The sequence below is a fragment of the Fistularia commersonii genome, chromosome 16 (genome assembly GCF_037954325.1).
Source record: "Fistularia commersonii isolate RoL2024-O1a breed Wild chromosome 16, RoL_Fcom_v1.0, whole genome shotgun sequence".
Taxonomy (NCBI): domain Eukaryota; kingdom Metazoa; phylum Chordata; class Actinopteri; order Syngnathiformes; family Fistulariidae; genus Fistularia; species Fistularia commersonii.
Genome location: NC_141299.1, coordinates 375551 through 403275, shown reverse-complemented (window position 1 = coordinate 403275; position 27725 = coordinate 375551). Strand labels below are relative to the sequence as shown.

Here is a 27725-nt window from a genome sequence, read left to right as displayed (position 1 = left end):
ACACACACACACACACACACACACACACACACACACACACACACACACACACACACAGGGGCCTCTATCTCACAAAAGCCCCAAGACATGCCAATAGCAAACCGCATAAATCATATGACACCGAGCAGTGGCAGACGAAAGTCACTCCAGTCCGGAGACGACAAAGACAGGCCAGTCCATCCACAGCCTCAATCGCCGGACAACGGCTTCTTTCAACGGCAGGTGGTAATTGATGGTTTCCAGCCTGTATGCACAGCTGTATTGTTTTGCCTCCTGGTGGCTCAGTGGCAACAGCCGGCCCCCGGTTAGCCCCGGGGTCATGCACGGCAGGGGATTCAGTAGTCTCGGGGGGGAAAGGGAAAATGCATACAGGGATGAAGAAACAAGAGATAATTAAATCAGGTGGACAGCAGCGTGGCGGCACATGTTAGAAATGTTAGAAATCCAACGTGTGCTGAAATAATGCATCCGCTTTGTCCCGTGTGAGCGTGACATCTGTCCGTCCATCTGGCTGAGTCCCATAGCGTGTCGAAAAGCCCTGGGCTACCAGCACGGACCGTGATGGATAATCAAACGAGTACACCACAGTCACGGACATCGTAGCGGCTGAGAGGCTGACACCAACGCCGTCGACCTGGAGGCCAACGGGAACTAGACGGGTGTGTGATGCTGTAGCTGCATGGACAGGTGGCAGAACCCTATGCTCACATGGTTTTATTTTACTGATAGTCAAATAGTCATACTTTGACCTGGTTTACCTGGTTCCGTGGCTGAGCTCAGAAGTGGATTTACTGGTATGGCAAATTAAATTTCACCATTAAAATTAACTGTAGCCCTATTACTCTGTTCCAGACCCCTGGTTTTCATGTGTTTTAAATAAAGGAGAAAAATAAATCTAAAAATATTACAAATTAATTTTATTAAAAAAAAAAAATGAAATACACTTTGTAAAAATCACTTTATAAAAGTTTTATAACATAAGAAATACATGTTTTATTTATTAATAATAATTTCATACATTTACCTTGAAGATTGGACAAAAATGCATTATTCATGTTGTACTTAGTGGCTCTACCCTTAATGCTACAATGTGTCGCTAAATGAAACACTTTATGTCTAAACTTCATTTCTGGACGGAGTGAAGCTGCTCTTTTTTCTTAAACCATCAAACCGTCTCCATCCAGCTTTGAACGATTCATCAGACAGCTCGTTCCCCGTGTGTAATGTCTCAGTGTCCGCCGCACCAAATCCCCATGAACGTCTCGTGCCTTCTCACAGACGATACTGTCCATCACCATATCTCACCGACAATAACTTCTCCATCTTTTCACAGACAAGTCCAGAACAAGCACACCTCGCTCGTGTTTTTCCCTTGCTCATGCCCAGAGAAAATCTTATTCTCACACACACAGAGAAAATCTTTTTTCCTGGGAGAGAAAGATTTTAGACTGACAGGGCTGGGGACGTTCAATTGCAGCTGATGGACCTTACCTTTGTTTTTTTATGCACATCTTCTTCCTCGTCTTGCGACCGATAAAATTGTGCTCACTTCCAACCTTCCCCTATGGAAGTACAGTCTACACACACACTTTAACGAGCTTAGATTCACGGCAAATAAGATAGGACCAAAACCTCTGTCGACGTTCCTGCCGTCTGCTGCACCAAGATGTCTCCTGCCTTCTCACAATTGATGCCACGTCGGAGTCAAACGCTCATCCCACTCATCTGGAACTCAGATCCGAACTCAGATCACAATGAAAAAAACATCTACTGAGCTAGGGGAATAACTCCTGTTGAAGAAAATAAAACAATTCACATGACATCTGTTTTGTGTGTTTGTGTGCGTTCAGGTAACCTTGAAATTGAACAAAATAAATCAGCGGCCCTGTATTTTTCTCTGAAACGCAGTTGAGTTGCAGCTGACCGCTAAAATCGATTGGAAATACTTGAGCGGCACAGAACGCTACTTCAGCCCTCTTTTGCACTGAGAGGTGCTTGAAGGGGCACTTGGTTGTATAACTGAATCAAGCACAATGTCCCAAAAAGCAAATAATCCCAAAATATACATTGAAAAACAAAAAAAGGGTGGGTCTGTTCCATCAGGTACGGAAGCTTCATCCAACGCTTCAGGGCAAATTAGCAGTCCTCAAAGAGTATTGTTTTTTATTGGATGTTGGAAAGAGGTTATGGCAACTGCAAGACGGTATGGAGTTCTACCGGGAGCCATTCATTCATCCATTCAGTCAGTCAGGGGGGCAGGAGTTCAATCTGGACCGGTGACAGGGATGCATGTAAAGACACACAACCGAATATGTGTGGATATCTTTTTGTCTTGGCAACTGGACTGGAGTTTCTTCACTTGAAGACGTTTCACCCCTCAACTGAGAGGCATCAGAACTGAAGAAGCCCAGAAGCCTCTCTGATGAGGGGTACGTATGACACCCCTGGTCTACAACATGTGAGTTGACACACACACACACACACACAAACACACACACACACACACACACACACACACACACACACACACACACACACACACACACACACACACAATAGCTTGGCAATGGTGTGAAGACAGCATACCTTTATAAGGAAGTGGTCCAGGGCGCCTGTAACTCCCGTCATGCAAGTATGACACGGCTGTCATATCAAGAATAAACCAGCGGGACGTCATGACGCAGGCGGGCAGTTGTCTAGCTGCAGAACGCCCACGTTACTGCACACGGACAAAACTTTTTTGGAGGAGTCCGGCAGAGGCCTCACACATCCTGCTATGCATCCAAGCTGGATTTTGTTCCTCATTAAACTGCTATCTGGTGCCGCCTAGACAGCGGCGCCCGGCCGAGTGGTTGGCAATGACAGGAGGGAAGCCGAGAGGCCCCCCAAGACACATTTGGGTGATAGAAAGGACAACAGTAAACAAGCTTGTAATTAAAAGCTCATCTCTCTGTCTCTCACACTTGCTTCCTCCACTGCACACCGCAGAATAATTCATTCACCCTGGGAGACAGAAGCTCTCCATTCGCCGCTTTTCATTACAAATTGAAAGAAGTCTTTGTTTTTGGCTTCTTCAGCACTACATGTGTCCCCTCCATCTCATAATGGTTCTTCTGAGCCTCCATACCGAGAATTAGCTTTCGTTCCCTTCACCGAATTTGGGGTACATGGTGGGTAGCGCTCCTGCATCACAGCAAGAAGCTCCCTGAATTCTTGTTAAAATCTACTTGCGGTGGCAACTGGACTTGAATTTCTTGAATTTGAATTTGAATTTGATGACCTGTTATGGCTTTTTATAAAATTGGTAGACTTATGGAAGTGATAATGAGCCACCATAGCCTGGACCCGGAACCCTCGCAGTTATATTCACAAACTCCCCACAGGTCATCAGAAGTAAGGAGGCCTCTGGGATGAGGAATGAGATGTCTTCAACTGAAGAAGTTCAAGTCCAGTTGCCATGACAAGTAGATTTCGACCAGAATTCCCTGTGACTTGTATGACTGAGAACCTCCACAGATGAGAAGGTCCCTGGTTTGATTCTACCAGTGTGAATGGTCTTCATGAGGTGTGAATCATTGTATGTCTCTGTATGACACGTGAATGAGAGGATGAATCATTATACTTCAATCTGCTGCCATCAGGAAGGAGACTGCAGAGTCTCAGGGCGAAGACCAGCAGACTAAAGGACCACTAGGCAGTCAGGAACCTCAGCTCCCTCCCTGCTCTGCCTCCTCTACCCTTTCAGCCCCCTCCCACACCCATATACTACGGATTCTGAGACCCCCCCCACCCACACAGATCGAGTCACCAAGTACCTGCCATAAGAACTCCTTCATAGACTAACTTGCTCATTCACTTAAATGAAAAAAATGCACTTTAAAACTGTATGCATCTGCACTTTCATACTGCTATTGCTTTCTTTTTTTCTTGCAACTGCACCTTCGCACTCCTGTCACTTTCAAAATCAAACCTAACCATATCTACCTCACCATAACTCATGATTGTTAGTCTCTCTCTGTGACGAATTATTCATAATTTTTGTAATTTTGCACCGTGGGTCTTTGGGTAACACTATTTCAATGCTCTGTATGTATGAACATATGGCAGGAAGTATTGACAGTGAAGTTGGCTTTTGCTATATGCCGTCTGAATGTGAGAGTGAATCCCCATGTCTGTACATGAGGTATAAATGAGTGAGTGAATGTTGAATGAGAGGGTGAATGGTTGTATGTTTTTATATGAGGTGAGAATGAGAACGTGAATGTTTATGTCTACATGAGATGTGAAATAGTAAGTGAATGGTTGTTGTCTCTGTGACGGGATGGGTGAGCCGCTAGGGGATGGTGGATCAGGCCAAAAATGTAGGGGAGGAGGAGAGATTCCTGTAAAATGTTTTATTACTGGAAACCCAGGTCAAGCTTCCATCGTATCCCAAAAATAAAACTTGCTACGTCTCCGATATAAACAGAGAGCAACTATGCAGCAACTGTCCAGACAAAATCAAATACTCAAAAATAACTTGCTCAGTCTCTAATGAAAGCAGAGAACAAAAAGGCAGCAAGGACAAACGCACAGAACAAACCTTCTCTTCATGACATGCAACTAGACAAACCTACACATAGGAGGTGGTCAGTGCCATAACCACATGAAGGGGAGAACACATCATCAACAAATACAAACAATGACATAAAAGGCTATGAAGTCTTAATTGGACATTTCAATAACACTTAAACTGCAGCCTTCCAGCAAGTATATTAAAATGTAACACATTTGAAATATGTATAAAGGGATTTTTTACCCATGACGCACAACATGTTGGACCAGACCATCTAAGGCGGGAACACAACAAATAGTCCCTTTTTCTTTGATGGCACCTTTTTGCCTCTGAAGGGACCTGTCAAAGCCAATGAACATTAGAAAAAGCTTAGCAACTCCACCCATCTGCCCAGTACTGCCTTCGGCACGTGAAACAAATTGTCTGGAATGCCGGCGCATGCTCAGAAACGTGAGAGTGGCTATGCAATGTGCCACCCCACAGCTGCAAAGATATGGAATATGTGCAGTCCTTCCATGACTGTCAAAATCTCTGTGAGACATGAATGAGAGGGTGAATCTTTATGTCTATTCATGAGAGGGTGAATGGCGCATGTCTCTATAAGATGTATGAAGAATGAATGGCCTCTCAGCCAATGACAGCTGGCTGCTCCAGCAGCCTTGCAAGTGCTGGATAAGCACTATAGGTCTTCTTTTCCTTCCTTTTCCTTCAGGGGTCTCCACAGCAAATCAACCTTCTCCATCTAACCCAATTCTCTGTATCGTTCTCTCTCACACCAACTAAGTTCATATCCTCTTTCATTACCTCCATATATTATTCTCTTTGGTCTAGACCTCCAATTCCAGCATCTGTCTACCAATATATTCACAATCCCTTCACTGTACATGACCTGGCCATCTCAGTCTGACTTCTCTAACCTTCTCTCCAAAACATATACCGGTACTTTCCCTCTGATGGACTCATTCCTATCCTATCCATCCTCGGCGCTCCCCAAGAGAACCTCAACATCTTCACCTCTGCGACCTCCTGCTCTGCCCCCTGCCTTTTGGTCACTGTTTCTTGACCATATAGCATCGCTGGTCTCACCATTGTCTTTTCTACCTTTGCTTTCATTCTGGCTGATAGTCTTCTATCTCATGGCAGCCCTGACACTTTTCTCCACAGATTCCAACCTGCTTGAACCTGTTTCTTTACCTCTTTTCCACACTCTCTGTTGCTCTGGACTGTTGACCCTAAGTACTTGAAAACCTCCAACTTCTTGATCTCCAATCCCTGTGCCACACGGTTCCACTTGGGTTCCTCACATTCACATTTATATATTCTGTTTTTATGCAACTAACCTTCATCCCTCTACGTTACAGAGTATAAGATAAGATAAGATAAGATAAGATAAGATAAGATAAGATAAGATAAGATAAGATAAGATAAGATAAGATAAGATAAGATAAGAATAAGAATAACTTTATTTATCCCGAAGGAAATTGTTGTGCCAGAGTTTCAAGCAAAAACATAACAATCATAGATAATAGTAGGAAGGAGGGAGAATAAGAAATACAGTAAAAAAGTGTCAAGGTTAAGGCTATCAAGTGTTTTAAGGTCTTAAATAAAGGTCTTAAGTACAAAGATTTGAAGATTCCCTGCGGCTGAGAGAAGAGGAATTAAAAAGTCTGATAGCCTCAGGTAGGAAAGACTTCCTGTGGCGTTCAGTGGAGCTCCTTGGTGGTATCAATCTACGACTGAAAGAGCTCTGACAGGATGTCAGTGTGGCATGCAGAGGGTGATGGATGTTGGCCATGATGCTGAGGAGCATCCTCAGCATCCTCCTCTCTGACACCTGCACAACAGACTCAAGCTCCACTCCCAGGACAGATCCAGCTCTCCTGATGAGCTTGTCGAGTCTGTTGGTGTCAGCTGTCTTGAGCCTGCTGCCCCAGCACACAACAGCGTAGAAGATGACGCTGGACACCACCGAGTGGTAAAACATCTGCAGCATGGTCCTGCAGAAGTTGAAAGATCTGAGCCTCCTGAGGAAGAACAGGTGGCTCTGACTCTTCTTGAAGATGGCATTGGTGTTCAAGGTCCAGTCCAGTTTATTGTCCAAGTGGACACCCAGGTACTTGTAGGTGTCCACAATGTCCACTTCTGTACCCCTGATGGTGACCGGATTCAGGTGGGTCCTTTGTTTTCCTGAATACTCCTTCCGCTCTAGATTTTCCTCCACCTGTTCTCTGCTACCTATCTCTGTTCTCACTGCAGCTCACAATGTCATCTGAAAACATCATGGTCCATGGAGAGCCTGTCCATCACCATTGCAAACAAGAAGGGGCTCAGAGCTGACCCCTGATGAAGTCCCTGCTCCACCTACAGCGCACCTCACCACTGTCTGACAGCTAGCATACATGTCCTGCACCAGTCTAACATACTTATCTGCCACTCCAGACTTCCTCATACAATTCCAGAGTTCCTCTCTTGGCACCCTGTCATATGCTTTTTCTCGGTCTACAAAAACACAATGCAGCTCCATCTGGCCTTCTTTGTACTTCTCTACTAGCATTTTCTTTTTCTAGGTCTTGGATAAGCGCTATAGGTAATGGAAGAAAAATTAATGAACGAGCAGGAACATAAGACAGTATGTTTAAAACTTGGAAACCTCCATGGAAAGCTCCAACGTCACACGCCAACAATCTCTAATTCTTCCTTTCATCCCATCACCATCGGAGTAGAGGAAGCTCTAAGCTGCTCGCGTTCCTCCTGATCCCTTGCCATTTCCATCACATTCAGAAGTCACTTCATGTTGATGAGCGAGAGGTGTGAGAAGAGATGAACGTGTTAGTGTGATCCGGTGTGTGATGTCTCAGTGTACCAGAGGGATCTGTTGTTTTTCGCGCCAGGGCTCGTCACAAAAAGCCCAATGAGGATGCTGGCAGCCGGCGAGTTGCGGCCAGGACTCGGATCCCACTGCCTTACAACAGACGTGGCAAGGCATTTTAGGTCACAAACACTTGACAGAAGGTGCTGGCAGACAGGTCAGCATTAACCACACAGGGGACATCAACGGTCTGGATTGCGCGGTGGCCAAGATGCACCATGTTGTTATTCATTTCAGGACATTTCTGGTGCAGGCGACGGAACTAGGAGGGACAGCGAGGAAAGAAGTTCTTCCAAAAACAATTACAGATTACTGTACATGTGCTGTTAATCAGGGTTGCATGTCACTCTTGTAATCATTTCAGAGTGAACGTCAAACTTGAACAAGGGTTTAACGGATAAAAACTGTAACTGCTGCTGATTTGTTCAAAATGCAAAGCCATCACTATTTCATTGAGTTGTTGCAAGAGACCAAAGGCCTTCTTGTCGGAGAGTTGAACACACGCCGGAGATGACGACTCAGGTCATTCCCGAGAAAGGGCTGGACTACACTGTGGAGATCCACCCATTGCAAGCAAGTGAGGCATTCGACTTGGTACAAGAGCTCAGATACTGGTTGGAGCTTCCGACTCACAGTATTAAGTGGGTGAATGGTTACATGTCTCTACATCAGGCATGTCCAAAGTCTGGCCTGCGGGCAAAATGTGCCCCGTGTTCAAATTGACATTAGCCCACAGGCTCCGTCACAAAATCATTAATATGTGGCCACCAGCACTGTTGACCACAGTATAAAACCCAGTGTACAAAAAGCTATCTTATATTTCACCAGAAGATAACAGTAGACCTGTGGCCAAACTCGCCGTAGGAAACCTTGACCATTGTCACAAAGGTCAACGGGCATTGTGTGATCTTTACCAGCCCATTTCAAAGATTGCAACTGTAACTAAAAAAAGAAAGTTGATGTTGAGTATTTTTTTCTCCAAAATACAAAACAACTGTGTCTACCTAATATGCCAGGAGACTGTGGCTGGTTTCAAGGAATTCAACTTGAAGAGGCACACGCTAGCTACAACAAACTAACTGGGAACAAACCTGGTGAAAAATGTAACCAACTGTAGCTCTGTTTTACAAGAGCGCGCAAATCAAATTACAATGCCAAAAAGGCAAGTAACGAGGTAGCAACGCTGATTACCGAGCACTGCAAACTTTTTGCTGAGGATGAATTTATTAAATACTGCGTGATGGAAATGGTGGACAAAATCTGTCCTGAGAAGAAGCAAGAGGTTGCTAATGTTTTCCTGGGTGGTAATACTGTGGTACAGAGAATAGAAGATGCTTTATCTGACATTAAGAGACAATTAGAGGCAAAAGGAAGAGGGTCTGACTTTTTTTCACTAGCTTGCAACAAAAGCACACATGCTTCAAAGAATGTCAGGCTGAATGGTCGGCCCTCACACATTTTCACCTCGCCAAATATCGCCATAACACACACTGCCTTAGGAGATCCCACAACATCCTCAGAGATCCATCCCACCCCGGCCACTAACCTTCATTCCTCTCCTTTCCAGAGCATACCTCCACCTCTCTAGATTTTCCCCCACCTGCTCCCTGCTTTCACTACAGATCACGATATCATCAACAAACATCATGGTCCAGGGAGAACCTGTCCTTCACCATTGCAAATGAGAAGGGGCTCAGAGATGACCCCTGATGAAGTCCCCGCTCCACTTTGAGCTTCTCTGTTACACCTACAGCAAACCTCACCACTGTCTTACAGTTAGACTGCGTCAGTCTATCATACTTCTCTGCCCACTTTAACTGTAGCTATCCAGAGGGAGGTTTAGGACAATCAAGGCTAAAACAAACAGTTTGAAAAACTGTTTTTACCCCAGAGTGGTCATCGCACTAAATTTGGCACAAGCCTGAACACTTGAACACTATATACTATACACTTGAACACTATACACTATAAAATATAAGACCAAAAATATAAATATATATATATGTATATATGTATACATACATACATATATATATATATATATATATATATATATATATATATATATATATATATATATATATATATACACGTATATGTGTATACATGTATACACACACACACACACACACACACACATACACACACACAGGTGGGGGGAGGGGGGGTTTCGCTCGAAGAAACCCACAACCTCCTCGCTGTGGGGCTAAGGCGCTAACTATTGCACCTGTGAGACACCCACGGAGGGGCACGTAACCCACTCAGTGTTGGAACTTGACACTTGTAAATTGTCCTGAGGCTGTTTGGGAAATGGGAGGGTTCATGGCCCGTATTCAGTCAGAAATCTAGAGATCTCGCCTTTTGGAGAAACACAATCCGACCCTCAGCGGATGGATCAGTCGATCAATCATCACCGGGGTCTAATTGATTTGACAAGTCGTCATAAACATCACTACAGATGGAAGATTTGAGGAGAAGTGGCAGAGGGGTCCGATGAGGGAGGAGAAAATGAGGAGGTGTTGCCACAATATGGCTCCCGTTCTATCTCACCCATTCACACAGGTCATGCCCGAATTCAGTGATCTATTTTATTTATCCTTGTTGGTCTTATCCCATTTGATTCCTGCTTATTTCTGTTTAATTTATTTGTTTTTGTCATTGCTATCATTTCTCTGTTTATGCTGTTTAGTTTAGGTTGTCTATTTTTCACCCTTACTGCCCCCCCCCCCCCCCATTCTTTTGTCTATTCATATTCTTGATGATGTTGTTGTTCTCTCTGTCTATTTATTTGTGAATGTATTTTGCTATTTTCTAACTGTCTTCTAATTGTCTCTCTATTTATATTTATATATTTATTTATTCATCCTTTCATTTATCTCCATCCATCAACCACCTCTCAAGTCTTCCTCCAGACCCCTGCCTGGCAGCTCCAACCTTCCAGATGTCCTACTACCCAGATCTTCACCATTACCTCGTCCACCCATGTCCAAACCATCAGAGTCTGACTTTATCTCCAGAACATGTAACACATGCCATCCCTCTGGCCTTCCTCCTTGCTCCCAAAGAGGAAACTCCACATGTTCAAATTCTACCTCCTGTTTTCTCCTCAGTGTCTCCAAACCAGACACTATGTCTTTTCTCGCCTTCGTCTTCACCACCTTTCATTTCAGTCTCCTTTTGAATCACTTTTTCCCAACTATTCCAACCTGCTTGCACATGTTCCTTCACCTCCTCTCCACCCTCTCTGTAGTTCTGGACTTAAATTCCCCTGCGTGTTTTGATGTGTGTTAGATGAAGAACATCCAAATTTACTCAAAGAGGTTAGCCTGACTTCACACTCCTGTGTCATCTGTCAAAAAGCAGGGTTTACTGCATAACCAGGATGCGAGCAGTTGACGAGGCTTACCTGCTTGCACAAAATAGTGCACACAAAACCAACGCACAACAGACACCAATATGTGACTTCCTGTTATAGGCCAAACCCCTGGCAGTAGATAATTTCTGCAGAGAGTAGAGGACATTTATGGGGAAGAGGGGGATTCCTGCAACTACCTCATTGTTGTGGCGCTCTTTCCTTTCCCATTTTAAGATTATACAACTGTTAGCATGGATGCTAACAGGGCAACACTGTTCACACACCATAAACCTTGGGTGTCCAATCGTCTTGCAAAGGGGGCCATATTTGGTGAGGTGAAAATGTGTGCAGGCCGACCATTCAGCCTGACCCAAACAGCCGAAGAAAGCCAGGGACATAGTCACAGCAGCCAAGTCCAGCTCAAGATGGCTATAGTTGAAGAGAGCCCACAGTCGGATCCCTTCTGCAAGTGAAGGCTAGTCTGTCTTTGCTGCCCACTCTGGTGAGGTGTTCAGGTTAAGGGGCAAAACACCTGAGACTCAGAGATCCCTGCTGACGATGTGGAAGTGTTCCAATAATGTGGATGCTAAGAGGAATTCCATCTTGGAACAGGATCTGCATCATTGTATTTAGCGTAGATCCTAGTTATAGCTCGTGGCAACGCATCTCTGATGGTTGCTTTACCTGACCAAAGTAATCACTCTTTCATCTTTGAATACCAACAAGGAAAAAGTCTGCCTGGAAAAACAAAACTTTCAGGAAGACTAAACATATCGAGATTCATTTGAAGCATCACATATCATTCACTATTAAACGGTTAATATGAATTTCTAAATTCAAAACATGTGAACAGGGAAATAACACTAACAGTGACAGAAGTACAAAACATTTAGGGCCATATGAATCCTTGTGTTGTACCATACTGTTCTGGCAGCCGGATATAATTGATTTTATGACAGAGGCTGTGGGCTGGTCTAAATTGAAATGCGGGCCGTATTTGGCCCGCAAGCCAGATTTTGGACATGCCTGCTATACACTAGCCATGTTCTCTATACAAGTCTTTGTTATTTGCCTTCACTCCCTGCCGCTAAAACGTACATTAACCGATTCCATCAAGGGAAAGGCCACATGTGAAGATATTATCTTCTCTCCAGATGCCACCCTGCAGAGCCATAACGCTCAACCATAAAGTCTATGCAGCGACCTTGGGCATCTCTTCTGTTGGTCCTGACAAATATTTTCATAATATTGACCAACATGTGCCTCGAAGGTGGGGTTGCTTTTGTGGTTTTCATGCAGTGAAGCCGTGGCTGATTCCAGATCCTGTGTTTAGACCTGGTTGGAGGGAGGATTGAAGATGAGGGTGCTCAGGCGGGATAAGGAGGACGCTCACAAGTGAAGTGATACTCCTCGCTAGTGACATCCAGTTAGGGGGGGAAATTTTTTTTCCATGTCTCGCGTGTGTGTGTGTGTGTGTGTGTGTGTGTGTGTGTGTGTGTGTGTGTGTGTGTGTGTGTGTGTGTGTGTGTGTGTGTGTGTTTGTTGACAGGTTTCCTGTATGTGTGCTCAGCCACCAGAGAAAAGATATGAATAACACAGTAACCTGAGGAAGCTCTCTGGATGGTCCAATGTGCATTTTCTCTGCTTTTTAGAATGCGCCATGGCCCGTTGGACAAAGAATCCCCCTTTCTAGGATGGGTGCTAACGGCGATCGAAAATAATTGCGTTTCTCCGATGGGTATTTGTGTCCACACGGGTCAGAGCGCTTTATTTCGACGGGGATATGCTGCCAAGGCGCTTCATCATTCACGCGTTTGCGGTTATCTCACCTCTATCTTGCAGCGTTATCTGGAACGCCATCCGTAGCGGCCCGATGAGTCAGGCCCATGCCGCAGCCAGCGCCGATCTGGCGTGCAAACTTTGCCACATGCCGCTGCCCGTCTGGTGCTTCAGTCGCCAGGGAACAGAAAAACAGGCGCCAATCAGCCATCAACAACCTTCTCTTCACACACAGACAGGAGGAATGGGTACTGGAAGTTTCCCGGTTGACTCTCCTTCCTGGCCACATTCAATTCTACATCCCTCTATTGATTTTAATTAAGGCAACGGTTAATGGGCGGCATCCCGACACAAAGTCTATGAACCGTTGCAGGCGAAGGTAAGAATGGTGATGGATGGATGGAACAGAGGGAAAAGAAAGAATCCCACTGTGGCTGGTGGAGAGGGCAATAAAAGCGATTACATTAAATGCCCTCTGAGCTCCAAAGGGAGAAGCAGGAGAGGGAGCAGCGGTCGAGGACGCCAGGAGAAGGAGGCGATACACCCCCATGCGTTAATTTAAAACATCTGATGGCGAGTCCTCATGTGAGACGAGAGCAACGGGTGAATTATGGATGCGAGGGGGAAAATGGAGGCACGGGTTTCGTTTGCATTAGTGATGAAGTTAAGGCCCTGTCTAGAAAAAGGGCTGAGAGAGAATGCAGGGACGGAGGGCGGAAAGCAGGGAGAGAATATTTAATTACCCCGGTCAGCTGGAGCTGAGTAAACACACAATCACGGGTCTGGATCGGTGTCTGGGCAAACATTGTATCACATGGCCATGATTTTGTGAGTCTCTCAGATACCGTCAAATTTCCATACTCTGTGATGCGTGGATGAGAAATCGAAAAAAAAATTCACATGAAAAGGATTACGAGTGAAGACACAGACGTTCCCCTCGAGTTTGAACACCAGCCATCTGCTCCAGCAGGTAACGGACTTTTACTCTGTAAAACGATATTCGCCGGGGCATCGGCAGATTTTGGGGCGGACAGGGTTCGGCCGGCAGAGCGAGCGTCACGCCAAGGTTGGTGGTTCTATTCCCAACTCCTCCTGTCTGCACTGCGAACACCCATTGTCTAGTTAGAGTTCATTCATTCATTCATTAATTCATTCTCCACCAGCGACTGCACCTCCAGTCACCAGTCTGTGAAGCTCCTGAAGATCACAGACAACACCACCCTCATTGGACTCATCTCTTGTGGGTATGAGCCTGCCTACAGATGGGAGATCGAACATCGAGTGACCTGGCGCAGTCAGAATAACTTGGAGCTAAATTAGGAGTGTCAAACAGCCCGTGGGCTGATACCAGCCCACCAGGGAGTCCAATCCAACCTGTGGAATAAATCTACATTTTGAAAAAATACATAAAAATCATGAACTACTTTTTTAAAATAAAAATGCAGTCCCTATATTGTCTGCTGGGGGCGCACTGTTTTAGTCTGTGTTAGCAATATGGCACAACACGATGTGTCTCAGAATTTACAGCAGATGGCAGCAATGCATTTTCCGGGTCTGTAAATCAGATTTTTGTCTTATTGTTAGAAATTTACCTGCTTTTCCATTGGCCCCAACACCCTCATCAGCAAGATGTCGTTGTCAAAAAAGAGAAAAGTGGACATTGAGTATAGAGTTTTCCAAGAAAAATTGACCACTTCTCATCTGTTCATTGAGGTTAGTTTTGGTGCCACTATGAGACGTGCCATGGCAAACATACAACAAAAGACATGAAGAAGTGTATGGACAGAACTGGGGCATAGTGTTGTTGAAACTGCACTTACTTTTCTCAGGTTGTTGGCCATGCATTTTTAAAGGGACAGTTCATTACATTTCAAGATTTTTATAATGTACTTGTTTTCCTTTACACTAAAACAAAGGAAAAAATTGGACTTATAAGATGAGATGAGAGATGAGAACAACTTTATCTCATCTCATAAGTCCAAATTTAGAAGACTTAGTGTTACTTCTAGGTAATAACGCTATGATTTTAGTCCGGCCCCTTTGACATCATATGAGGCCATATGTGGCCCTCGGACCAAAATGAGTTTGACACCTCTGAGCTAAATGCTCTGAAGACTGAGATGGTGGTCGATTTAAGGAAGAACCCAGCCCTACTCTCCCTACCCTAGTAATCCTGAGGGACTCTCTAGCTGCCACTTCCCGGGAACAATCATCTCCCAGGACCTCAAGTGGGAGCTGAACATCAGCTCCCTCACAAGCAAAGTGAAGCAGAGGATGTTTTTCCTGATACAGTTAAAGAAGTTTAACCTGTCCTTGTCTCTGATGGTGCACTTCTGCACCTCCATCATTGAGTCATCCTCATTTCTGGTACCATTTGGTATGCCGCCACCATCAGAGACAAGGGCAGACTACAGTGTATCATCCAGTCTGCAGAGAGGATGATTGGATGGAATCTATCTATAGGACCTGTACACCTCCAGGACCCAGAGGCGCACAGCAAGATCCCGGGCAGCCCCTCTCACCCAAGATATGGACTTTTCCAACCACTCCCAACTCATGCATCATCAATAATACCCCGGACCCCTTCTGACACTGTCCCAACCCCTCTAATGCACTACCTTGCACTTCTTTGCACAACTTGCCATTTTGCAAAAACAACCTTAATCGCCCTGATCTTACTTTATTTTTGACTTATTTAATGCCTGTTATATGTTGTCTGTTTAGCACCATCAACCAAAGTAAATTCCTTGTAGATACAAAATTAACAGGTGAATAAAGCAATTCTGATTCATTCATTCATTATCTATCCTGCTTATCCTGCAGTCAGGGATGCAGTGCTGATGGAGTGAATCCCAGCTGTCACTGGCAAAGAGGTGGGTCTTGCCCTGGAATTGTTCACAGAGTCACTTATGGAGACAAATTCACCCTTTCAACCAAGCAGGCCTTATACAGAGACATAAAACATTAACCCTCTCATTCACACATCTGGACTATTTAAGCCTCCATGAACCTCCTATATATTTCTGGGCGGTGGGATGAACTCTGCAGTCACATTGGAGATCCTCTCTGTCCCTTCTCTGACCTTCTCAGCAGTGGTCCTTGTCTTTCAGGTCCAGCGCAAGGTCCTGACCTGAGGATGACACAGGTAACCAGTCTCACCTCCTTCCTGTGGTGCCAGCTGAACATCAGGCCACAAAGCTCTCTCTTCTCTCTTCATCTATTTTTAGTCAGTAGCTGCACGATCAGTTCGTGGATATGAACATGAATCTTGCAGCAAATATGAGCCACTGATCTGCTCCGAGAATGGCAGCCTTTCGTCCTCCAGCTTAGTGGTGGGAACCCTGGAGTCTCTCCAATCCTGACAAATTCCAAAGCTGATCTTTTGCTCTTTTTTTGCTGTCATTTCTACACGGACCCAAAAGAATCTCGGATCATTGTGACAGTATAAAGGAGCTGTGCTTGGAGAACACAACCTTCCTCATGGCAAGAAGGTTTCTTTGGCATCTCCATGTTCTCTACATTTCTGCGTGAGGTTCCTCAGGGTTCTCTGGGTTAATCCCACTGCCCAAACACATGCAGGAGGTTCATTGGAGACCTTACATTGCCTCTAAATGAGAGGCTAAATGGTTGCAGGACTCTATATGACACCTAAATAAGATAAGATAGACTTTATTGATCCAACAATGGGGATTCAATTGTTGCAGCAGCATTGCAATTAGTGCAAATACTGTAATTTCCAGACAATTGAGTGCACCTGAATGTAAGCTGCTGCGGCTAAAAATAACTAAATAAATCTATGTGTACATATATAGGCCACATCTAAGCAGCAGGTATCCATGTTGTAACATGAGATATTTACACAGAAACATTTTTTTAAACATTGAATTAATTACACACCAGTAACATCTACAATACATACTGGAAATGCTTATTTCTGAACAGTGATGAAAAAGATGAATAACACAAGGAAAAATCTCAAGGAAAAACTCATTGTTGTCATTTTGATTATCATTTTGATTATTATTATTATCCTTGTTGTTGTCATTCTGTTATCTATTTTTATTCTTGTTGTTGTCACTTGTCTCTTCTATTTATATTTCTCTTCAAGTCCTGCACACTAAAAACATTAAGTCTTCTTCGGTGTCAGAATTAAACAGCCTCAGAATTTCACGGTAATTTAATTGTTCCAATGCAACGAGGCTAAACGTTTTGGCAGCATGAAGCTTGTTAGCCCCTCAAAATTCCATAAATTAGCCACATCATTATTTAAGCCGCAGTGTTCAAAGCATTGGAAAAAAAAAATAATGTCTTATAGTCCAGAAATAATAGCAGTAAAAAAAAAGAATAACAAAAAAAGTACAAACAGAAAATGAAAGGGTGAAGGGTTGTATGTCTGCATATGTGGCATGAATGGGGGGGTGAAACCCAATTGGTTTTATCCTGCAATGTCCCAGTGCTCATCCCTCAGCAGAGTTATTACGCTCTGAGTGAAAGCTCAGCTGGGTAACGGGAAACTTTCCCCAGATGTTCCTCACCAGCCGAGAACCCTTGCTAACAGCTCAGCCTTATCTGGGGGGGCTACTCCTCGCAGCACATTTTACACCTAGGCCTTCAGTAGTAATCCAAATCAATCCACCCCCCCCAATAATTAGTCTATGGCTATAAAATAACATCTTATTATCCAGAAATGCAGTATAAAGAGAGGTGCATCGCAGATAGATAACCCCTGTGGTGTTAAAATTAGCTCGTGTGAGCGCATCACGTGGCGACAACAGGATGCCCAACTGTGTACTCTTCCACTGTGTACTCCCTCACGCGTAATCTTTACTATGTCCAGCTTTTCTTCAAAAAGAAGACCGTTTTAACAATATATTAGTAACTAAATCCGTTTCTTCTCCTCCTACAGCCATTGTGGGTTGAAAAAAAACAATATTAAACAAACACAACTATATATTTTTTTCACAGTTTGCTAGTATGCTTCTCCTCGCTAATACAGTTGTCCACTCTGTGACTATGCAATCAGAGGGTGTGAATACACTGACGTTGCTCAAACCTGCTAGAGGGCTTTGATGTTGCCAACTCAAAATCTGATTGGTTGAAGCGACAGCGTCATCAACACTTATTCTTACACTTATCTGAAGGGCTTGCAGAACCGATTGTGCAGCTACACACACTGCTAAACGACAGACGTGGCGATTTGATTTAGCTTTAATTTTTTTTCCCCGGGGCCATTTGTTATGTTGATTAAAGAGATGGCATTGGAGGGTTTTCCACAAGCCACTGGGAATATTCTTTATATCGTACACCTATTTATTTATCCCTGTGTGTGTCTGTGTGTGTGTGTCTGTGTGTGTGTTTCCTTAGGCCTCTGGGAGATTTTTTTTCCTGTCTACATCAAGCCTCACCCACACTCCTCTGAGTTACAAAGTTTCCAGCATTTTAAAAGATGATTTTCATTTTGCCGCAATCCACAGTTCTCAGGCTCAAATTATTATAAAACATGAAAAAAAAGTATAAATAATAATAATAATAATACTAACAGTAATAATAATAATAATTTTAATAATACTGTAATAATCATAATTATAGATAATAATAATAAATGAAAAAATAATAAATGAATTAAATTAAATACAATTTCTAAACTTAAATCAGTAAATACAAAATAAATAGAATGCATCATGAAAAAGGAACACACTGATGGTGTGTATTTATTGTGTGGTTTTATAATAATATTCAAGTTTTTTTTTTTTTTTAGAATTTCATTTCTCCAGTGTCACAGAGCAAAATAATGTCAGCTGGATTACAGGAGATATCTGTACTTGTATGAAAAAAATAAATAAAATAAAAAAGTATACAAATACACAGTGCCCAGAGCACTGGGAAAAGTGGGAAAGTGTACTGCTGCCGCTGCTCGCATTGTGGATTTCTGCAGCTGCGTCACAGAGTTACCCAGACTAGTGCATGAAGAGCCCCCTCTCACAGCTTTCATGTGCATAAATCAATGTGACGCTAACTAAACAAGCGCTGCCGGAAAGCCGCGCTAATGAATGGAAAATGGAGCGAAGGCAAACAGGGGCCTTAATCACAGGATGAGCTCGATGGAAAAGATGGGCGACAGGCAGGTGGAAAAAGCCAAATGAGAAAGTAATGCAATCAGCGCCGGGGGGCAGACATCCACCAGGGTTAAACGATGTCGCCGCCACTTATGTGATGAGACCCATTAAAACGCCATACTTGTTCTCACCAGCAGTTAGTATGGCAGGTGTCCCAGCCTCGGAGGCCACAAGGACCAGTGGCGTGCCTTGAGATTCATGGCTGGTGAGGCACTGACTTTCTTTGAAATGATATTTATTATTGTAAGAAGTTGAAAGAGTTAATTGTTACCTATAGTCTCATCTAATTTTTCTAAATAAAACTTTTTCTTTATAAAACTAAAAACAATTTGTGGTCTTGTCTTTATATCTATTTTGTATGAAGTCCACGCACACACACTTCTCCACGAAAAACTGTTACTTTGCTGTGAGCTCCTTCTTGTTTCCTTTAATATATCTTATTATTTTATTCTACATTGCTTATAGAAGGAGGACAGCTGTAACCTGCAACCCCCCTCAGATGAGGCACAGTAGTGCAATTGTCTGCCTCATGACTTTTCTCTGCAGTTTATTTTCTGATCAGCAAGAATAATTGTATCATACGCTTACGCTAACAACATTACACAGCTTGTAGAGGGTTGTGGTATATATAATGACATTATGAATCTACAAACATTCTATAGGCAACATGCTTCTTCTTCTTCTTCTTCTTCTTCTTCTTCTTCTTCTTCTTCTTCTTCTTCTTCTTTCGGCTTTTCCCTTCAGGGGTCGCCACAGCGAGTCAACTTTCTCCATCTAACCCTATTCTCTGTATCTTCCTCTCTCACACCAACTACCTTCATATCCTCTCTCACTACGTCCATAAATCTTCTCTTTGGTCTTCCTCGAGACCTCTTGTCTGGCAGCTCCAATTCCAGCATCCGTCTACCAATATATTCACTATCCCTTCTCTGTACATGACCGAACCATCTTAGTCTTGCTTCTCTGACCTTCTCTCCAAAACATCAAACATGTGCCGTCCCTCTGACAGACTCATTCCTGATCCTATCCATCCTGGTCACTCCCAAAGAAAACCTCAACATCTTCATCTCTGCAACCTCTAGTTCTGCCTGCTGTCTTTTGGTCATTGTAACAGTTTCTAGTCCATACATCATCGCTGGTCTCACCACTGTCTTGTAAACCTTTCCTTTTATTCTGGCTGAAAGTCTTCTATCACATAGTACCCCTGACACTTTTCTCCACCCATTCCAACTTGCTTGGACCTGTCTCTTCACCTCTTTTCCGCACTCTCCGTTGCTCTGGACTGTTGACCCTAGGTACCTGAAATCCTCCAGCTTCTTGATCTCCACTCCCTGTAGCCTCACCGTTCCACCCGAGTTCCCCTCATTCAGAGCTCCTCTCTTGGCACCCTGTCATATGCCTTTTCTAGGTCTACAAAAACACAATACAGCTCCCTCTGGCCTTCTCTGTACTTTTCTATTAGCATTCTCAACGCAAATACTGCATCTGTAGTACTCTTTCTAGGCATAAAGCCATACTGCTGTTCACAGATGCTGACTTCTGCTCTCAGTCTTGTTTGCACTACTCTTTCCCATAACTTCATTGTATGGCTTATCAACTTTATCCCTCTATAGTTGCCACAATTCTGCACATCCCCTTTATTCTTAAAAGTAGGCACCATCACACTTCTTCTCCATTCTTCAGGCATCTTCTCACTCTCTAAGATCCTGTTGAATAATATAGTCAGAAAATCTACCGCTGCCTCTCCTTGACACTTCCACACCTCCACAGGTATATCATCAGGACCAACTGCCTTTCCACTCTTCACCCTCTTCAATGCCTTCCTCACTTCACTTTTACTAATTTTTGCAACTTTGTGGTCTACAATAGTCACCTCTTCTACCCTTGCCTCGCTTTCATTTTCCACATTCATCAGCTCTTCAAAGTACTCTTTCCATCTTCCCGTCACTCTTCTAGCATCCGTCAATACATTTCCCTCTCTGTCCTTAATCACCCGGACCTGTTGTACATCCTTTCCATCTTCATCTCTCTGTTTCGCCAACCTGTATAGATCAGTCTCTCCCTCCTTACTATCCAACCGAGCATACAAATCATCATAAGCCCTTTGTTTTGCCTTCGCTACCTCTATCTTTACCATTCGCCACATCTCCCTGAACTCCTGTTCGTTCTCTTCGGTCCTCTCAGTATCCCACTTCTTCTTCGCAAACCTCTTTCTCTGTATACACTCCTGCACTTCCTCATTCCATCACCAAGTCTCCATATCTACTTTCCTTCCAGATGACACACCAAGTACTCTTCTACCTGTCTCCCTGATAACACTAGCTGTTGTTGTCCAATCATCTGGAAGCTCACCCTGACCACCCAGACCCTTTCTCAATTCCTCCCTGAAAACCATGCAACACTCCTCCCTTTTCAGCTTCCCCCACTTTGTCCTCTGCTCTACCTTTGTCCTCTTCATCTTCCTTGTCACCAGAGTCATCCTACAAACCACCATCCTATGCTGTCTGGCTACACTCTCACCTACAACTACTTTGCAGTCACTGATCTCTTTCAGGTTACCTCGTCTATACAAGATGTAGTCTACCTGCGTGCTCCTACCTCCGCTCTTATAAGTTACCCTATGTTCCTGTTTTTTCTGGAAAAAGGTATTCACTACAGCCATTTCCATCCTTTTTGCAAAATCTACCACCATCTGTCCCTCTGCATTCCTATCCTGGATACCAAATCTGCCCATCACTTCTTCATCCCCTCTATTGCCTTCACCGACATGCCCATTGAAGTCTGCACCAATGACCACTCTCTCATTTCTGGGAATATTCTGCATCACTTCATCTAACTCATTCCAGAACTTCTCCTTCTCTTCAGATTCACATCCCACCTGCGGGGCATAGCCACTAACAACATTCTGCATGACACCTTCAATTTCCAGTTTCAGACTCATAATTCTATCTGACATTCTTTTCACCTCTAGGACGTTCCTTACGAACTCCTCCTTCAAGATAACTCCTACTCCATTTTTCTTCTTGTCAGTACCATAATAGTACAACTTAAAGCCTGCTCCTAAGCTTCTAGCCTTACTACCTTTCCACCTGGTCTCCTGGACACACAGTATATCCATCTTCCTTCTCTGCATCATGTCAACCAACTCTACCTTTTCCTGTCATAGTCCCGATATTCAAAGTCCCTACTCTCAGTCCCAGACTCTTTCCTTTCCTCCTCTCTCTCTGCTTCCGAACACGCACTCCTCCTCTTCTTCTTGTTCTTGTTCTTCGACCCACAGTAGCCCAATTTCCATTAGTACCCTGTAGGTCATCAGTACCAATGGCGGTCGTTGTTAACCCGGTCCGCGACCGATCCGGTATGGTGTAGTTTTGGTTGACTCGCATGTTTGGTTTTGGCAAAAGTTTTACGCCGGATGCCCTTCCCGACGCAACCCTCTGCATTTATCCGGGCTTGGGACCGGCACAGGGAGACACTGCTCCGTGCCCCCCAAGGCAGGCTTGGAGAGACATAGGCCAGTGCCGCGCTGTGGCTGCATCTCTATAGGCAACATGCTGAGAAACAGAAATGATCACGCGCAATGCAGGGCAGTTCGTGAGGGACAACAAGTGCAGAGGTGAGCTCGGCTGCAGCACCTTGGCTTAAATTTCATCAGGAAATTCAGCGATTTTGTACCTTTAACTTTAAAAAAAAAGGATTGGAAACGTACAGATAATACAATTATGAATCAGATCAGTTGAAAAAAAGTTAATATTTGTCTTACATTACTGTTTTTTTTTGGTCATTATGACAGGTGAGGCTCTAACTCCCCTGACCGTGTGTCACCGCGAGGATGCACATCCAGGTGTTTTTTTTCCCACCTGGTGTAGTCAGGATCGGCCATGGAAACGCAGGGTAGAGAACGGGCCACCATGAAGAGGATGGCAAATTTTGAGAGAAGTGGAGCAGAAAGCAAACAAAGTGGTAAAACCTCTTGGCGCCACGGACAAGCGACGGCCCATGTATTAAAAACAGCAGACGGAACAGAACACAAAATGACATTTAGATATGAGGGCGGCGCCAGGATTTCACAGCCAACATCCCAGCGTGGATAAACACTGGCCACATGGCTCGCTGTGACCCAGCGGTCACCCGTTATTAAACACACACCCACACGCACACACATACACAGGGCCTAAATGAAACACTGCACATAAAATCATATTATTCCTGAGCACAAACCAAGAGAAACCCATTCAGCCACTCTCCAAGTCCAATTTTATCGCTTGATGTGTGCGTGCGCACACACACACACACACGGACACACAACATCTGAATATTAGAAAGTGTGTGGGTGGCAGTTTCCCCACTGGCCTGTGGTGACAGTGAGTCAAGGAGACAGAACGTGTGCCTGCACACACACACTCACACACATACACAGACACACAACAATCTCAGGCACAGATGGATGCACGGGCGCCATCTTTCAAGTAGCTAAAACACACATATATACGCATGCACTGCTGGTGTACAATCAGAGAGCGCCAATGCGATGTATGCAATCACAACGACGCACACGCATCCCTGACAGCGACCATGACAATGACAGGTTTGACAGATTTGCATGTTGTGGCACTGGCATCACCACGATGCCAGCGCCACAACATGCAAATCTGTTGCCAGCATCTTGTTTATCTGCAAGGAGCATTGAGAATGCTGTCGTGCCACGAGATGATTTGGACAGTCTACGAAATCCTGAACTTCTTGAAAGTTTGACCCGTCTATGATGAAGCCATGGAGGAAAACTTCATTGTTACTTTGGAACCCTCTATTTGAGATTTTTAAGGAGAAATGTCTGAGAGAAATTTAGGAAAGCCTAAAATCACACCTTTGACTGTATGTCTGTACACTCAGTCATTCATGCGTCATATAGATGCATGACATTTATTCACTCATTCACATGTCTCATAGACAAACTATTCACTCACTCATTCACACATCTCATAAAGACAAGCTATTCACCCACTCATTCACACGTCATATAGAAATAACATTCATTCACTCATTCACACATTTTAGAAAGATATACAACCATTCACTCTCAGTCATATAGAGACAAATGACATTCACTCACTCATTCACACATATAGACGGATAACATTCACCGATTTATTCACTCACTGTCACATTTCATATAGACATAAAAAATTAATTCAAACGTCTCCAAAAGACATTAAACCAATAACTCAGTCATTCACATACCATCTAGACCAGGGGTGTCAACCTCATTTTCACCGAGGGCCACATCAGCACAACAGTTGCCCTCAAAGGGCCACATGTAACGCTAACAGTAAAAATACATACCAAATGAATATAAAATAAATGTAACTCCTTAATGTTGAATAACTCTGCATTTGTTACTTATTCAAAACTAGAATGTTACATATGCATTCCCATCTTTCTTGAAACAGCGTTCCATCTGCATCAACTTTTCTCTTCCTGGACATTTAGGGATACCGTATTTTCTGGACTATAAGTCGCGTTTTTTTCATAGTTTGGCGGTGGTTGCGACTTATACTCTGGAGCGACTTATGTGTGAAATAATTGAGCTCTCTTGCTCTGATATGTGTGTGTCTGTGTCTGCGTGTGTGTCTTCAATATAACAACAATCGTCACACACACATGCCAACCAATCAAAATTTAGCGGGGGCGGGTCATGGCAGAAGTGGGTTGTGAAAAAAGAAGTTGCCAGCAACTTCTGTACTTATGAAAATTGATCATTTCAACATTCACGCTAACTTATAAAAACAACTGAGAAGGGCAGAACAAAAATGGCACCGAAAAGAAAATCATATTCTGCAGGTTACAAGCTGGATGTAGTGAAATATGCAGCCGAAAATGGCGATCGAGCAGCAGAAAGTTTGAAGTTAGTGAGAAACTTGTAAGGGAGTGGTGAAAAGCGGAGGTTACTCTTACTGAAATGAAGAAAACTAAAAAGCTTATCGCGGGCAAAAAGCTAGCTGGTCACGGCCAGAGGAACGAGTTAACACTTGGGTGCTTGAACAACGTGCTGCCGGGAGAGGCTTGTCAACAGGACAGTTGCGTCTGCCAAGGAGATGAATATAAATGACTGTGGGAGGACCTTCCTGGTGTTACCGCCTCATGCAACGCAATTGCCTCTCTATCAGAGCAAGGACACCATCCTGTCGGGATCCAAAAAGGCTGGAATAACAGGAACTGCAAGTGTGACTCTGACGTAAGCGACGTACCAGTAGATGAGGAAGCGGCGCACTGTCGACCTTCGGAGTTGGCGGAGTTGTTCAGAAGTGACACAGAAGAAGAAGATTTCGTTTGATTTTATGATTAAGAGTGACAGAGATTGTTTGGTTGTAGCATGTGCTATATGCTATCGTTATTTGAATGACTCTTACCGTAATATGTTACGTTAACATAGCCTACCAGGCATGTTCTCAGTTCGTTGTTTATGCGTCATATGGCTATACTTTTTCAGGCTGTTGTTCTCTGTTCTATTTTCATTTTAAATTGCCTTTCAAGATGAAATGTCTAATCTTGGTGTTGGTTTTTATTAAATAAATTCCCCCCCCCCCCCCCCCCCCCCAAAAAAAAATGCGACTTATACTCCAGTGCGACTTATATATGTTTTTTCCTTCTTTATTACGCATTTTATGGCTGGTGCGACTTGTACTCCGGAGCGACGTATAGTCCAGAAAATACGGTAATTGGTATTTCTCAATTCCACTTGTTGAAAATTGCATTGATGTGGATATACTGGAATCTAATGGCGGGATGCTGTCACCTCGCGGGTAACATGTTCGGCATGAATTGTGGGAAATATAGTTTATGGTCAATGCACGTGTTTGGTTTATTTTTAGATGATCAGACCTTTTAAGATGTTCTCCTTGAGCCTTTGGTTTGATAAGTGATCTGGAGAGATAAAATAATTCACCCTCTCATTCACACATCTGGAGAATGAGGTGTCTCCAGTGGACCTCCTGCATGTGTTTGGACTGTGGGAGGAACCCGGAGAACTTTGAGGAACCCCACCCAGACACATGGAGAACATGGAGTCTCCACACAGGCCCCACTGTGGGAATCCAACCAGGGACCTTCTGGTTGTGGAAAACCAACTTATATGCCACCATGCTTTGGATAACAAAACAAGCACAAATGCAGTGTCTTCATCTATTCCAACAAAGCTCAGAAAACATTGGAAGATCTCCGGCGGCAAGAAAAAAAACCCTGACTACAGTTCTGTCTCAATTCTGCATTGCTGCCCATTGTCCGCTGCACAAATAGGGAAAAAAAGAAATGAAAACAGGGTGATGCTGCAAATCCTCTCAGTCAATGTGACAGATAGCAATCAAAGGGAGAATAATTGCTATTTCTCTGTGATGGCGGGCCGAGGGGGAAACGCACGATTACAGAGTGCTCATGCAAAGGAGAAGCTCTTGTTATTATCGTTATGCTATTAGCGAATGCTTTTCACCGCACTGGGTGATTTGTATATAAAACACAGCTGACAGTTCACACACACACACACACACCAACACACACACACACACACACACACACACACACACACACACACACACACACACACGAACACACACACACACACACGTGCATTTGCACACACACTGTTGTGATTGCCAGTAATGGCACAGCTGAACCCTTTGGAAGAGACGATTCATGAGTTTGCCCTGAGGTGTACATGCATGTCGGAAACACATGGATTTGCTAATTAGGTAGCTTCATGTAGCTTCATTAAAATGCAGCCTCAGGGCGGCACTGGCCCGTGCCTCTCCAAGCCTGCCTTGGGGGGACACGGAGCAGTGTCTCCCTGTGCCAGTCCCAAGCCCGGATAAATGCAGAGGGTTGCGTCAGGAAGGGCATCCGGCGTAAAACTTTTGCCAAAACCAAATATGCGAGACAACCAAAACTATACCATACCGGACCGATCGCGGACCGGGTTAACAACGACCGCCATTGGTACTGATGACCTACAGGGTACTAATGGAAATTGGGCTACTGTGGTTCGAAGAACAAGAACAAGAAGAAGAGGAGGAGTGCGTGTTCGGAAGCAGAGAGAGAGGAGGAGAGGAAAGAGACTGGGCCTGAGAGTAGGGACTTTGAATATTGGGACTATGACAGGAAAAGATAGAGAGTTGGTGGACATGATGCAGACAAGGAAAGTGGATATACTGTGTGTCCAGGAGACCAGGTGGAAAGGTAGTAAGGCTAGAAGCTTAGGAGCAGGCTTTAAGTTGTACTATTATGGTACTGACAAGAAGAGAAATGGAGTAGGAGTTATCTTGAAGGAGGAGTTTGTTTGGAACGTCCTAGAGGTGAAAAGAATGTCAGATAGACTTATGAGTCTGAAACTGGAAATCGAAGGTGTGATGCTCAATGTTGTTAGTGGCTATGCCCCGCAGGTGGGATGTGAATCTGAAGAGAAGGAGAAGTTCTGGAATGAGTTAGATGACGTGATGCAGAATATTCCCAGAAATGAGAGAGTGGTCATTGGTGCAGACTTCAATGGGCATGTCGGTGAAGGCAATAGAGGGGATGAAGAAGTGATGGGCAGATTTGGTATCAAGGATAGGAATGCAGAGGGACAGATGGTGGTAGATTTTTCCAGAAAAAACGGGAACATAGGGTAACTTATAAGAGCGGAGGTAGGAGCACGCAGGTAGACTACATCTTGTATAGACGAGGTAACCTGAAAGAGATCAGTGACTGCAAAGTAGTTGTAGGTGAGAGTGTAGCCAGACAGCATAGGATGGTGGTTTGTAGGATGACTCTGGTGACAAGGAAGATGAAGAGGACAAAGGCAGAGCAGAGGACAAAATGGTGGAAGCTGAAAAGGGAGGAGTGTTGCATGGTTTTCAGGGAGGAATTGAGAAAGGGTCTGGGTGGTCAGGGTGAGCTTCCAGATGATTGGACAACAACAGCTAGTGTTATCAGGGAGACAGGTAGAAGAGTACTTGGTGTGTCATCTGGAAGGAAAGTGGATAAGGAGACTTGGTGGTGGAATGAGGAAGTGCAGGAGTG

General features: G+C 44.1%; 1 protein-coding gene across 2 annotated transcripts in view; it reads right to left on the bottom strand.

The window, feature by feature from the left end:
• The window catches only part of pde4ba (phosphodiesterase 4B, cAMP-specific a), a 127050-nt gene that overhangs the window by 89928 nt on the left and 9397 nt on the right, over window positions 1-27725 (bottom strand). The window contains exons 1-2 of one of the 2 annotated variants that reach the window (XM_086161397.1): window positions 19328-20908; window positions 12609-12726 (exon numbers count right to left, since the gene is read on the bottom strand). The exons of the other annotated variant lie outside the window; for it this stretch is intronic. The gene's annotated coding sequence lies outside the window, so the exon portion shown is untranslated. Of the gene's footprint in view, window positions 1-12608; window positions 12727-19327; window positions 20909-27725 lie in introns of those variants that run through there. 2 annotated transcript variants of the gene reach the window in all.